General features: G+C 42.8%; 1 protein-coding gene across 4 annotated transcripts in view; it reads left to right on the forward strand.

The window, feature by feature from the left end:
- The first annotated feature begins 8647 nt into the window (after positions 1-8647).
- Positions 8648-16207, forward strand: part of LOC136845725 (uncharacterized) — a 136272-nt gene continuing 128712 nt past the window's right edge. Inside the window, exon 1 of one of the 4 annotated variants that reach the window (XM_067115927.1) lies at positions 8648-8765. The gene's annotated coding sequence lies outside the window, so the exon portion shown is untranslated. Of the gene's footprint in view, positions 8766-9131; positions 9458-10043; positions 10182-16207 lie in introns of those variants that run through there. The other 3 variants (XM_067115926.1, XM_067115928.1, XM_067115929.1) reach the window with 3 other exon arrangements.

A 16207-nucleotide genomic window follows, 5' to 3' on the forward strand; every position in this document is an offset into this window, starting at 1 on the left:
CCCAACGTTTTGTGTGTGTGTGAGAGAGAGAGAGAGAGAGAGAGAGAGAGAGAGAGCGAGTGTAATTGTCATTAGTGAGTGTTTCGGTTGTTGGAAGAGGGATAAGGGTCGTTAGTTGGAGTTTGTTTATGGCGCTGTCTGTTTGTGAAAATGTGAAGGAGGGTTCGTTTGTTGTTGAGAGTCTTTAGTCAGAGCTAGTGCCGGTCAGTGGTTTTCGTGTTGGACAGTTTTTGTATGCTTTTCCGGGAGTTGTTGGTTTTTCTTGTTGGTGTGCTGTTTTATTGTGTGTGTGTTCTGTTTCCTTTTTTTGTATTTCCTTGTTGTGTTTGTGGTTGTTTGCGGTTGTGGTTGTTACGGCGGCCTTAATCCATCTCCCAGCAACCGAGGATCAGGGTGAGTATTCTATGTATCTGTGTTGTGTGTTGTTTTTGTGTTTTGAATTCCACCACACTCATGACGGACCAACCAAGGGCAGCCCTCAGCATAAAGCTGTTGCCATTCACCATCAGAACCCAGCGTCCTGGCTCTACAGGGTCGAGGGGCAATTTAGGGTGGCAGGCCTGACCGACAATGTGTTGAAGGCAGACATCGCCATCAACACCCTACCGGAGGAGATATTGTATATAGCCCCGTGGGTGATGACAACGACGAGCCCTGCCAACCTCCAGGAGTTAAAGGCCATTCTCGCCGAGACCTGCTCCCTGCCGGTAAACCTCTTGGAGACGTGGCATGCCCTCCAGGACCTCCTCCTCCTCCCCGAGACTGACAGCAGTGGCAGGCACAAAGAGATTAGCCTGTCGAGGGAGATCCTCCTGCAGCAGCTACTCCCAGAGGTCCATAGGCAGATCACAGAACCATACACCCTGCCGGTTGAGGACCTGATCAGGGTGGCGCAGCAGCTGACAGACTCCACGACGGCGGCAAAGTGGGCGTCCACGCCCGCACACCCCATCAACTGCCTCCAGCCGGAGGACCCCACCGCAGAGAGCATCAACGTCGTCGACAGGAGGAGGCCACCCCACCAGCAGAAGGAAAGGCCGGGGCTTTGCTATTACTGTACCACCAGAGGTTCGGCAAAGCTGCCAGAAATTGCAAAGCCCCCTGCCTTTTCTCCCCTCCAAAAAATGGGGAAGGCAACGGCCACCCTCACAGGCTGCCATGGCAGCAGCATCCGAAATACCCACAGGCCCCGCACCAGTAGGCTTCTACATCTGCGACACTACCTCCGGCAGGATGATGCTGATCGACACTGGGGCCATGTGGTCAGTGTTCCCGCCTTCCAGAGAGGACTGCAGATGTCCGCCGGACCCGGCTGCCTCCCTGACAGCCGCCAACAGGTCCCCCATCCTCTCCTACGGCACCAGGCTCCTGTCGTTCTCCATCCTTGGCCGGAGGTACAGATGGAACTTTATCATCGTGGACGTTAGGACCCCGCTCCCGGGTGCGGACTTCCTCGCCCACTTCGGGCTGGCAGTCGACGTTGGCCGCAAGCGCCTGCTGGACACCCAGTCCTGCCAGTCCTTACCCTTGTCACTGGGCCTTAGGGAGCCCACAATCTGTTCTGTCACTCCCCACCAGTACGGCTCCCTCCTGAAGAAATTCCCGGAAGTGTTCAAACCCGAGCTTCGGCAGGTGCCCAGGGCCCCTGCCAAACACGGGATATATCATCACATCAAGAGAAGGTGCCCCCGACGCACGCAAAGTTCCAGAGGCTTCCCCCACAGCGCCTTCAGGAGGTCAAGAAGGCCTTTGCCGAGATGAAACGGATTGGCACATGCTAGAAGGCTCCCAGCCCATGGGCCTCCCCTCTTCACATGGTACAGAAAGCGGATGGCACCTGGAGACCCTGCGGCGACTACAGGCGGCTCAACCTCACTACAGAACCCGACCACTACCCTCTTCAAACATGCAGGACCTAATGGCCTCCTTCCACGGGGCCAAAATATTCTCAAAGTTAGATCTCTTAAAATCATCTTTTCAGGTACCAGTAGCTCCAGAGACATCCCCAAAACCACCATCGTCACGCCTTTCAGGTCCTACATCTTCGCCTTCTCCACCTTCGGCCTGAGGAACGCAGGGGCGACCTTTCAGAGACCGATGGACAGCATCCTGGGCGACCTGAACTTCTGTGTCTGCTACATCGATGATATCCTAATTTTTTCCAGATCCCAGAAGGAACACCTATGGCACATCCAGAAGGTCCTGCAGCACCTGCAGGAGAGTGGCCTCATCGTCAGGTTCGACAAGTGCACCTTTGGCGTTGATAAGGTGGAATTCCTAGGCCACGAGATATTCCCAGGAGGCGTCCGCCCAGTTTCATAAAAAATCGAGGCCGCCGTCAGGTTCCCCACCCCTACCTCCATCAGGGCCGTGCAAGAATTCCTCGGAATGGTCAACTACTACAGGAGATTCATCCCAGGGATCGCGCACACCATGGCCCCCGATGGAGATCCTCAAGGACCGTCCGAAGACCTCAGAGTGGGGCCCCAACCAGCAAAGGGTTTTCTCCCTGATGAAAGCTGCCCTTACCAAGGCAACAGCTTTGGCCCACCAGGACCCCAGCGCTCCCCTCCAGCTGAGCAACGTCGCCTGCAGGGCCGCCCTGGAACAAGTTGTTGACAGAGCCCCCTCAGCCCATCGCCTTCTTCAGCAGAAAACTCAGCCCCACCGAGCCCACTACAGCACCTTCCACTCAGCACCAGCTGCCTCCTGGAGTCCACACCTTCACCAGCTGCTGGTCCACACCTTCACAAAGCTGGGGGACGCATGGTCCTCCAGGCAGCAGCAGCACCTCGCGGCCATTGCAAAGTTCACCTGCATCATCAAGTACCTCCCCGGCAAGAACCCAGTAGCCAACGACCTCTCGAGGATTGAAATCGACAAAGTGCAGCTCGGGATCGACTACGAGGACCTTGCCCGCGAACAAGCCGCCGACCCAGAGACTCCAGCTTACTGCACTGCCATCACGTCGCTGAAGTGGAAGGACGTGCCCCTCGGGGCCAACACTGCTGAGCGACGTAAGCACTGGCCACCCCCGCCCACTGGTGCCTGCCTCCCGTCGTCGGCTGGTCTTCGATGTCATCCACAGACTGTCCCACCCCTCCGGAAGAACGATGGCCAGGCTGCTGGCGGAGAGGTTCGTCTGGCACAGCATACGGAAGGACACGACCGCCTGGGCAAGGCAGTGCATACAGTGCCAGGCCAGCAAAGTAGGGCGGCACACCGAATCTGGGGTGGGCGATTTTCCCCAGCCGGGGAGACGTTTTGGGCACATCCACGTCGACATAGTGGGTCCTCTTCCCCAATCAGGAGGAGCAAGATACCTTCTAACAGTCATCGGCTGCTCCACCAGGTGGCCCGAAGCTACGCCCATGGAGGAAGCCACCTCCAGTGCGTGCGCAGAGGCCCTCCTCTCCAGCTGGATCAGCTGGTTCGGTATCATGGACCATATAACTAAGGACAGGGGCCCTGCTTTCCTGTCCGAGCTGTGGACTGCCCTGGCACACCTGTTGGGGACCACTCACCGCAGCACCACCACCTACAACCCCACAGCCAATGGAATGGTGGAAAGGTTCCACAGGTCCCTGAAGGCGTCCCTCATGGCTTGTTGCACCTCCGAGAATTGGAAGTACCAGCTGCCCTGGGTCCTCCTCAGGCTGAGGACCACCCCCAGAGCCAACGGCGACCCGTCCGCAGCAGAAAAGGTCTTCGGGGAGACCCTCATAGTCCTGGGGGAACTCATCACAGAGGACCGGGACGACTTAACAACGCAGAGGCTCCGCAACAGGGTTGGGAAGTTCGCCCCCAGCTGGCGGACATATACCAACAGGACGTCCCCCTTCATGCCTCCCGGTCTGTCCTCCGCCACCCACGTCTTCATCAGGGACGATGCCATACGTCCACCCTTAACCAGGCCCTACAGGGGGCCTTTCCTCGTGCTCGAGAGGAACAAGAAGGCATTCCGGGTAGCCATCCACAGGAAGGAAGACTGGGTATTGATAGAACGCCTCAAGCCCGCATTTCTGGAGGAAGACGTTGGGGGCACTTCCTGAAGCCCCCCGCGGGAGATGGCGCCCCACAGCCTGCCCCGTCCGCAAGAAAATCTTGTGGGCGCCCCTGAAGGCCCCGGGACCAGGCAGGAGGGCAACCCTACACACCCATCCACAGGGCACCGAAGAAGACGACCACCCCCCCAGCTGGCATCAAGAAGGCGCCCCCCCCCCTCCCGCCGCTGCCCCAGCAGATACTTGCTTTGATCAGACATTACCTACGTCTTGTGGGGGGGGGGAAGTATTGTAAAGTCCCCGCTCAACAGGTTCTCTATGATGAACATCCCATTTTCTGCAGTGCCTTCACATGCGACCTAAGGTCGGACAAACACAATCTTATCATTATTGTGAATTGCATATTTATTATCTGTTCATTTGCCCTTGTACCACATATATGTGACAGAGTATTTTTATGTCCAACCAGTTATTGTTAATCATTATGTTTTCTGTATGTACCTATCCTGTTTTGTGTAGAGAAATAGTTTGACCTCATGTCACCTGTAAATTTTTGTACCCGCGGTGTCTGCGTATACGCAGACGTCCGCACGCCACTTTATAAGCGGGTTGCTTCATCAATAAACCAGCAGTACTTGTCTTCCTGCTCATTATTTTGCACCTCTCTCACAGGCCTTTCGACACACGGTCCTTCACTAGCAGACTCAACATTCCATATCTTTGATTCAGGTGTATATATATATATATATATATATATATATATATATATATATATATATATATATATATATATATATGTTTACTGGTGCAGGTAGTTTTTAGACTTGAACTTCATTACTATACTCTACAATGACCTTGTAAGATTTTTTAGACTTGAACTTCATTACTATACTCTACAATGACCTTGTAAGATAACCAGGAGCATATAAAACAGAAAACAAAAGGAAATATACAGGAGCTTAATTCGTAATAATTCAGAAAATTTTCAACTGTACCCTCCTAGCCAAGCCCAAACCTATCTCACACCCTTTTGTGTTTCCAAATTGCTGGTGAACAATTTTCTCATGTTAATCTGCATGTATACACTCTCGGGTCATTGCCTAAAATCATGCCTGCAGCATATCCTCCTGCCATAAAAAGGGCAAGACGACAGAAGTCGTCAGTCAGTCTGCTTTTGTCCGCCGAAGGCTAAGCCCTTCTGAAGCATTGAGCTGCGCCTGTGTGCCAATCTAGGCACTCATTTTCTATACTGGGAGAGTTTTAACCTTTGAGCCAGAGACAGATGTCGAGAGTTAGTTCTAAGCCAGTGTAACTTTTTCTCTAACTCAATGTCTCTCTCACAGTTCATAATTTAATTTAATCCCTTCTCCCTTTGACTTTGCAACAGTGTATTTATCAGTGCCAGTGTATGTCCCTTGCTAGAAGTGCATAAAGTAGAGCCATTCCCTTGCTAGAAGTGATCAGAGTAATGCAATCCATTTTACTTGTGTATTAACTTGTCCTAAGAGAGCTATTACCTTATTAGTAGTCTCATCTGGAATTATTTCGCTTCCAGGAGTGGCGTCAGTGTCATTTACCAAGTAGATATTTCTCCTGTGTCCCTGATTTGCCAAGAGAAGTCCTCCATACCAGGCTGATATAATTGTATGACAACTGGAAATTTAAAGACCTCTTGTATACGGTCTATTTATGTACACATTGGAATTACTTAATGTACTAATATTCAGTTCATTGATTTTTTTATACATTTTCACTTTAGTGAGATCTGTTACCTTTAATTTACCAGTGTGCTTGTGTAAACAAAGTAAGTGTTAAGAAGCAGAATTCTCACTTGGCAACCTACCATTGATTATGAGTTTTTTTTTTTTTTATCTCTCCGGTTACGGTATTTCAAGAGTTTCACTGCAAGATCCTATTGAATACAGTAAAGTAAACCACAGTACCTCTCTACAGAATAATATAAATACAGAATAATATATATATATATATATATATATATATATATATATATATATATATATATATATATGTGTGTGTGTGTGTGTGTGTGTGTGTGTGTGTGTGTGTATGTATGTATGTATATATATATACATACACGGTATATAATTGTGTGCGTATGTTTGTTAAAATTAATGTTTTTTCGTCATTTCGTATATTATAACCTGTAGTGTTCTTGACTTGATTCGTGAGGAAATGCGTTAGCCATTATTCTCTGTGGTTATTATCACCAATTCAACTCCTTCGCAGCTCCACTCGCAATATAACTCATAAAGTTAGCATCATTTTAGTCCCATTTCTCTTGGAAGCACTGTTTTCTTGCCAAACACGGTTAATATACCAAAAGCGTAGGCTGTTATCGGACGGGATAACACGCCGCAACGTGCAAGTACGTCATGTACGTGATCAGTACAACGTACACTACAGTATTGCATACGGAGAATGGAGCCACCTTTGAAAAGGATGAAGTCACCCGCCGGGACAAAACGTTTCAGCACAATTAGAATAAAAGCAAAAAATATAAATTAATATTGAAAGTTTAACTATTACGAAACTAGGGCGATTCAACTGTAGGTCAGTGGTGAGCATAACAAACAAATAATTGAAAACTTAGTTCTAAGGTTTAATTACGACCTGCTCTACGAGCAAGAGCTCGTGCTGGCATAAGGCCAGCTTAATCATAAACATCAAGAATGGTTTAGGTGATTCAGCCGCTGGGGACTTTACAGAAATTATTCATATATGCAAGAAGAAAACTTTAGATGAATAATTTTTCTTCTGAGCACTGGAAGGCCATACCGAATATTTTCATCACAATTGGTGAACACATACTGCCAAACAAACACACATAAGTGTGTGTATGTATATATATATGTGTATATATATACATATATATATATATATATATATATATTATATATATATATATATATATATATATATATAAACATAAACAACCTATCTATCTCTCTCTCTCTCTCTCTCTCTCTCTCTCTCTATATATATATATATATATATATATATATAATATATATATATATATAACTATATATATATATATATATATATATATATATATATATATATATATATATATATATATATATATATATATATATATATATATATATATATATATTTGTGTTTTGTATGTATGTATATTAAAATTTAAGGTGAAGTGTTGCAAACCAGTAAATGATATGTACGGGTGAAAGAAAGAATCCAGTTTGTTATTGCGACAGCCACAACAATTACTCAAAAACACAGCAGCTGAAATTCCACCAGAAGCTCTTGGACAATGAAGGCTAAGAACGGCATCAAGATGCAATACAAACTGAAAGATTATCATAAAGATTATGTAAAGTTTTACACACAAGGGCTCAAGCTCGATCCTGGACTGAGTGATCTGACTGTATTTTCAAGTAATAGGGAACTGCAAAGAACTGCAGTCTGTTGTAAGGGGTATTCACACACTGACAATTCTTTGTATTTTGATAAAGAGGAAAAACTAAAACTTTCGTAGAACTAAAGGTGTTCCACTCTGGTTATCGTAGCCTTAAGATGATTCGAAGTCAGTGATGAGTGAAAGGGAAATAATGGCCAGGTCACAATAGCTAAGAAAATTAAGTCAACAACCTTTGCAACGAAGACCAGTTGGCAGCTCAGGGGCCAGTATGGAAATCTTTGCCAGTTATGTAAATAACTCGAGAGCAGGCAATGCCACTAAAAAAAGATGAAATATCTGGAAAATTCCAAAATGCTCTCATTGTTTTATCCATGGTCAGACCTTGCCCTTAATTGCTTCTTTAGTTCATCATTAGCTTAAAACGTTACTGCTATAGTTCTACACTAAGCAATCACTTACTTCTATGAACCGAGACAATTTGGAGTTCTTTTCCTATCTTGTATTCACAATGCGTTATATGATAATTTCAAAATTTATATCCGATGTGAGAGCATTCAGCATTAATCGGAAAAATACAAGTTGGTGCATCATCCCATGTGGTCCGGTCTGTTAATAAAACTTTGGCATAACAACGACATTAATTTAAAGTCAGCGTTCCCGGCGTTTCCTTGTCTTGTATAGACTAAAAACATAATGGTAAGATAAATTAGTTTTAGCCAGCCACTTGTCATATAATAAGCGGTATGCATGGGCTGGCTGGCATATCACAAGATAGCGGTGCCCTGACACCGGAGAACAAAAGTTTTGCAACGTTTTTTTTTTTCTTTCCTTTATGAGGTGAAGGCAAATTTACGTCAATCGCGACAAGTTATTCGAGTTAGCTCGAGGTCTCTTAGTTAAGGTTTTGGTTAATAGCTGTGTGAAGATTTTGTTCATCATCCTTGGAACGACTAATTCCTACAGAACAGAAAAAAAGTTGGGTAGGTTTGTGGCTCAGCTTCTAGTGGCATCAAGTTAGCGTTATACTATTGCCGTTCGCGGCTGTTATTTAAGTTAGTGACGGGATCTGTTACCACAGTTTACTTGTCTCAGTAACCCTTATTATTACAAAACGTTAATGTCTCCAATAACGAAAAATCAAATAAGAATATTCTAGAACTTTTAGGCACACGTCATTGAAACAAATACGTATGATGCGCATAGACGGGTAGACAAGTTCCGTACATGTTCTCCCACGTCATCTTAGTAAGCCGTGCAATCGATGCGGCGAGTTGATAAATAGAACCGACGGCAGACGATCTCCGGCACTCTGCAACTGGTATTCGTCCGCCTTACACTGGCCACCGTCCTGTGTCAAGGTACCTATCATTAACTTTTGTATGCAACTTACGTTTCCGAAAGTTTGTGATGCTTATTTTGTGTTTTCTGAGTTTCAAGAATATGTCGACAAATTACTGGTTCCGAAATAGACACTTTGCGTAACCTAGACCAAGGGCAAAGAGTATAATAAACACGATACGTTTCGGGTTGATGATCGTAGCAACAACAACACATTACACTCATGCGTTATCTCCCCCCCTCGATTTATTATTGTTGTTGGATCGAGTGTCATGACTGCTTTGGAAACCATTTTCATTAATATATATATTTTTTACGAAGACTTGTTGCTTTCCCCATCGACCATCGGGTAGTTTAAAATCGGAGAGAAGCACTCGTTACCCTGCTGTGTTAACCGAATTGTTACTGGTGACAGTGTTACCAAGGTTGGAAACTGAAATTAGCACGATGAGTTGAGAAAGTGAAAAGGGATGTTGACAACAGTGCGCGGGAACTTGAATGTCTCTACAAACTCAAATAGTATAGGGCTTGCGTCACACAAGTTGGTGCGCGGGAACGTGAATGTCTACAAACTCAAATAGTATACGGCTTGCGTCACACGAAGTTAGTGCGCGGGAACTGGAATGTCACTACAAACTCAAATAGTATACGGCTTGCGTCACAAGTTCACGAGCCCTTACCTATATAACCCCTTCAGTATCTAAAATTAGAGGTTTGGTCATAAATTGTTAATCTTAATCGGAGACAGTAATGCTCATTTGCTTGCTTCCCCAGACGAATAATCCAAACTAAATGATGCCAGTGTTCTCATTTTCCTCTGGCCCTTTGGAATATCGAAAATATGACAGCTTTTCTCATTTCTCATAAATCCATTATAATAGTGAGAATAGTTAACCACGTTCCAGCAAATCTGTTGCTTTGGTGTTAGCATGATGCGTTCACTCATAGAGAGTGTGTGTGTATAGACACTATATATAAGCTTATATTAGCCCAGTGAACTACTACAATTTTGCTTTTATGTTTTAAGCCCCATGATCTCCCACGGAATTGACACGTGCCTTAATGAATGAAAATTTGTACTCTGGTGTGCTACAACAACATTTTGTTCAGTGATTTATTATCTTACCCTTATCCTATGCAGTAGTAGTAGTAGCAGGGCAACAGCATTCATTCAGTGATGTTTATTGGCATGTGGAAATTATTTGCGTTAACCAATGGAAGAGTTTTGTCCCTGTGGGTGGAAAAACTGCACCCTTTGACTGATATTTGTAAAGAGAATGGTACCTAGATTGAATTTTGTGAGGGTATCTGGCTACCACTCCAATCTGCATGTCCCAGAAAGTGCTCTCACCTACACTTCCTGCATGCAGCCCTAAGTTGTATCCTCTTGTTAAGTGGAGTGTTGTGTAGTAAAGTTTGTGAATTTGTATTTCATGGTAAGATTTAGCCATTAATGTTTGAAGTATTATTTTTGTGTTATGGTTTTGTGTTCTAGCATAAGCTATGCTGTAAATTACAGTGATTAAGAGTAACCGTTTAATGATGGAGATGGGGCTGGAGGTAAAGACCTAGACTGTAAATTGGCTGGGAAAGAAACACCCCATTCCTAGGGTAGGTTAGGCTAGGCTAGGTTCAGTAGGGTATGAGAGTGTCATTGGAATTTACAGTGCCCTTGATGTAGATCTGGTAGGTGAGGTCACAGTCCTATATTAATATACAGTTCCTTAGATTATGTTTGGTATGGCAGGATAGGATATAACCACAATTGAATTTATGATGGCCTAGGCTAGATGCGGTAGGTTATGATGCAACCCTATTTACAGTGCCTTAGGCTAGATTATATTAGGTGTGGTAGGTTAGGCCACAATCCAAATTCAGTTTACAATGTAGCATGTTCATTGGTTAGGTGCAACCCTACCTATATGTATTTACAGCACCTCCGATTAGTTGTGGTAGGTTAGAACACAACCCAGTTTTAGTTTGTAGAGCCCTAGGTTAGGTGTGGTAGGTAAGGATGTAACTCTTGCAAATATACAATGAACGTACCATAACCTGTATAGAAAAGGTGTGATAATTTAGGACATAACCCTTATGAATTGATAGTGGCTTCGGTTAGGTGTGGTAGGTTAGGATGGATTGCTATTTTAGTGTACAGTTCCCAAGGCTAGGTTAGGCCAAGGACCTGACTATCCTGACAAGGTAAGTATGTGGCATCCTGTATTAATTACATTTCCTAATTCACTCCAGTATTGTTTACCCCCCCCACCTAATTTTCCCAAAATGTCCCCATACTCAGTAGATATAAGGGGTTACTTAAGATAGCTTTATTACTGTTTTCTATAATATATGCTTCATTGTGTTTTTATGTCGATCATGGTTAGTCGAGACTTCATTTACAAAAGGTATCTACATGTGGAACTATCCAGTAGAAATACTCAAAGATAAAATAATCTTATTGAGAGTCAGACATGCAGAAGTAACAAGTGTTTTCTGACTTCCAGTCGTCTGGCCTTGAAGTTGATGGCTGTTGGATTTCAGACCTGGAGATAGAGCAAACTAGGTTTGGTAGAATAAAGGTTGAAGTTTTATTCTAAACAATAACTGCATTCCAGCATAGAGAACCGTTTATGATTTCCTATGTTTTGATGTGTACTTTGAACATTTCTGAGGTTCATTTCATTAGCAAATGAATAGTTTCAGAATTACCACACCCTCTCCCCTTCATATAATTAAGTGGGAGAGCAGAGTTTGTTGTGGGATATAGAGCAAAGCAAATTAAGTACTGGTATGGATGTAACCTAACCCCTAGGCAAGGTCTGTACACCCCCCCCTTCCCCATCTAACTAAACCTAGATGCCGGATCCTTACCTAACCTAGGGTGCCAGGGTCCTTACGTAACTAGGGCCTTTCCCCCCATAGAATCCCTTGTGTAACCTTAAGGGGGGGCACTGGATTCTTAATAAAAACTAGCCAAGGCCTTCCTTCCCCCGGACCTTCGCTTCACTTAACACCCAAGGACACTGTAAACTAAAGTCAAGGGTTGGAAGTTAACCTAACCTAACCAAGGGCCCCTATGCATGTTGTTACTTGAAATTTTTGTAAGCGCTCAGTGTCTTCAGAAAAGTGTTGGTGTTGCCTTGATGTTGAAGTCTCCTGGATGTCTGATTAAGGAAAGTAGAGCTGACTTGCTACTGAACTAATCAGGGCATCCCCCTCCCGCCACCAAGGGCACTGTAATCTAATTCAAGAGGGTTGCAAATTAACCAAACCTAACCTAGGTCATAGGGTTGTTACCTTAAGCATAGTATTACTTAATGGAAATTTACCTTTATGTGAATTTAGGGTATCATGGGGATCAGTGTTTTGAGAAAAGTCTTGATGTTACCTTGATGTTGAAGTCTTCTGGATGTCTGATTAAGGAAGGTAGAACTGACTTGCTATTTAAGTAACCAGGGCACCCTCCCCCTGAAACCCCACCCCCCCCACTCTAGGAAATTTAAGAAATTTACTGTAATCAGTATAAAAGTATTATTGGGATCATTGTCTCCAGAACAGATCAGTATTAAGAGTATTGTTGGGATCGCTGTCTACAGCAAAGTCTTATATTAAAGTCCCTTGGATGTCTGTCTGACGGTAGAGCTGACTTGCTATACAGTGTAAGAAAATGGCATAGCATCTGGTTTTCAGGAAACCTGATAATGCTGAGAACCCTAGATGTAGATACTGTATTGGCAGAAATACCCTGATGGGTTACCAGGCTGTATAAGCCACTGTTTTAAGCTCTCCCAACATTCTTTCTATACAAATAAAAAATACGTGCGTATATTTTATATGGATTAGAGGGGTCCACAGAATTTGAGTAATTAACCGTGTGATTTAGCTGAGACGCTCGTCATTCATAGTAATTCTGCCAGCCTTAATACATTAAGTTCCTATGGAAATACAAACTGTTGCTCTTTAGATAGGATTATCTTTCAGCACAAATTGGAATCAGTTGTTGAAAACATAAGAAAGTGGTTGACAGGTGGAGGTGAAGGATGAGAGGGGCGTGTACAGGTAGTGCTCGAGTTACGATGATTCGACTTACGATAATTCGCTTTACGAAGGGGTTAACAATTAATATCGATACGACAATATTTTGAAAATATGAATTTTTAAATTTCGCGGCCGACTGACGCAGCCAACAACGTACAATCACGCAACGTACGATGTATGATACGTTGGCCTGAGAGAATGGAATAGGTAGATTAATTGAGTTGACCTTATTTGCTCTCGTGTGGGAAGTTGAAACAGGTCAGTGTTCGTTTGCAATTTTTGTGCTTTTGTAAATACAGGTAGTACATGAGTGACGATAATTCATCTTACGATAATTCGAGTTTACGATGGAGTTAGCAATTAATACCGGTATGACAATAGTCTTACGATAATTCGAGTTTACGATGGAGTTAGCAATTCATACCGGTATGACAATATTTAGAAAACATTTTTAAATTTCAAGCGGGCACAGGCAACAGCGTACACTACAGTTGCCGTAGAATCAGGCAGCAAAGAGACCAACTTACAATAGACCAACTTCTTTTTTTCTATCTCTATATTCCATCTTCTAGTTAAAAAAGTAAGAGAATGATAAAAGTATTGTTAGTAACCTTATACAGTACTCTTGTGAAAATGCGTACAACCATAAACAACTGAACGAGACTCTGTTGTTTTGCTAATAATCAAATTGGATAACAAATGTTTTGCTTGTATTTCAACCATCGTACGGTTAAACAATTATCGTAGTTATGTTAAAAATGACGTTAAGTACTGATATGTTTTTACACTACCCTTATCCGCTTTGGAGAAAAGATCGGCAAGGAAATATACTGCTACAGTAAATTTAAGCTGCACGTTGTAGCTGAAGCTGAGAAAAGAATGTTCAAGCTGCTAATGACTATAAATTATCGTGCACTGGCAACATGGATGAAACTCGACAGCAAATAAAATTGGAAAGTATTTTAATCAAAACTACTTGGCATGATAGAACACATATTACTGCTGTTTTCACGCTGATAAAAGATAAATAGGAAAAGTTCGTAGTATGATGATGAAATCAAGACTAAATAGCGAACGGAATCTTGATTTTTTTTAACACAAAACAAACGGCCAGCCGCCAACGTCATCTAGTAATGAAAAAAATGGCTAAATTAATTTCACACCGAGACTTAAGTTATATTTCAACTTAAAAACACTTCGTATAACGAAAAATATATATGTCCCTTAGAAATAAAGTATCTAGAGATTCATTTACGCTGACTAGAAGCAAGAAATGCCCTCTGAACTGAGTTAAATGTGGCGTGATAGATTCCCAAACCAAAACATTTGATCGCTATGATCGGAATTCATAATGCAAAAGCAATATAAGAATATTTACGATTGGATACAGTGTAGTAAAGCATAACTTTTTAAAAGATCCATGGAAAAGATGCACATTCGTTATTTTAGTGTTTGTATAATACGGTGTTGTGTGAAAATAGAATACAGTATAAAATGTAGGCTAGGCTACCATATATGATATACGAAAGTGCAGGCTGGCCCTTGGTTTGTTATACAATTCTTTGTACTGACTTATCATGTCATTCTGCATTGAACCAGCAGAATTAGCTGACACTAATAATTACTATACCGTTTGTGTATAAAATATACTGTGCAGTGTAGGCTAGCCTGCCATATATGTATAGATGGTACTAATTCCCTAGTGTAGGCCAGGCCATATTCGAGTTATGATTTTTTCAACAAACGATGGTTTTTTTGGAACCTAACCCCATTGTAAGTAGGGGAATACCTGTATTGCTCGCTCATTAACAGTCCCACTTGCATTTCTTTTGACTGTTGATTCCTACTGGTTATTTGTAAGGATACAAATTAAGAAGCATGAAATGTCAGAGAAATTGTAAGTACAGGGAGTCCCCAGCTTGCAACATTCCGAGGTTATGACGCTTTTCAAATATATTCGTCAGAAATTATTTCCCGGTTTACGACGCATGTTCCTGGGTTACGATGCATCGTATGCCGATCTGACGGAAGAAATATGGCTCCAAAATGGCAGAATAATCATAATTTGGAATTTATTTTATGAAAAACTCGATAAAAACGCAGTTTACAATGTTTTCAATACACCCAAAGCATTAAAAGTAAGGTTTTCTTGGGATTTTCGACGATTTTTCGGTTTACGACGCGTCAAAAAAAATGTAACCCCGTCGTAAACCAGGAACTGCCTGTATTTATTTTTTACATATAGGTAAAGGAATTAAAAATTAGGAAACATGAAATTTTAGTCTCTATTTTGAGATTAGAATAATTTGGGATGATTCTTACTGACTGTTAAAAATACTGTATTCTGAATTCTGAAGGTCAAAATTTGTTGCTTCATCAGACTCAGCCTCTGGCCATTATGATTTTCACTGAACTTCCCTAATTTCTCAGTCCAATCTCTATCTGAGGATGATGTTAGACTTGCAGTTTTCAGGCATTTATTTTAGAAGACAAAAAGACACTATCTGCTTTTCTCGGAGAATTTTAGGCTTTCAGGTGATGGCTTTCCTTGTTAGAACACGTGGGCCTCACCAGAAAATTGTAAAAGATTGCAACATACAGCAAACATTCATGAAACTCTCTAGTAAATCCAATACCAGCATTGCTGCCAGGTTCTGTAGGAGGGATGTCAAAATTACAATTAAAGTTTATTCTTAAACCTACATCCAGGTTTTGTCATTTTTCCCCTCTGCCTAATAACACAAAATGAAGAGTTATGACAAGTGTCAACAGGTTTTGTCATTTTATCCCTCTGCCTAATAACACAAAATGAAGAGTTATGACAAGTGTTGACACTGACTTACAGTACACCTTAGAATGGTCAACACTGCACCCAGTAAACCTTATAGAGACGTTGGCATTGAACACATTTTAATTACAAGAACTGCTCGCTGACTCCTGTGGGGCTTTCTTAGTAGGATCTCTCGTGTTCTTCTGTTAAGGTAAAAATCAACTCAAAATACCAGTTTCCATGCTGCTTCTGTTTCACTCTGCCTGAATTGAAGCAGTTTTCTCTGCAAGGTTGTTCTTTTGCTGCACTCAGAGTATCTTGCTCCCTCCCTGAATGGAATCCAATAAGGTCTAGAAAAGCTTCCAGGTAAGGTAAGAAGAATGTTTTTGGCTTCGTGCAAGAATCCTTTAGCTCAATTGGCTGAGCAGATTTTGTCCAGCTGCACTACATGCCACCCCCTTCTCAATGTGGGAATCAGCAATCTTAACAATAGGTAAGATTCATCCCCAATAATATAAATTTGCATTTAATTTATTTGGATAATTATCTGTTGTTAGAAGTGGACCCTGCTTAACCTCCCAATTACTTTGTGGGCTGTCGTGGAGAATTCTGGTGAGCAAAAACTTTTGATACTGGGAGGAGAACAGTTGTACTAGA

This window comes from Macrobrachium rosenbergii, chromosome 14, assembly GCF_040412425.1.
Source record: "Macrobrachium rosenbergii isolate ZJJX-2024 chromosome 14, ASM4041242v1, whole genome shotgun sequence".
Taxonomy (NCBI): domain Eukaryota; kingdom Metazoa; phylum Arthropoda; class Malacostraca; order Decapoda; family Palaemonidae; genus Macrobrachium; species Macrobrachium rosenbergii.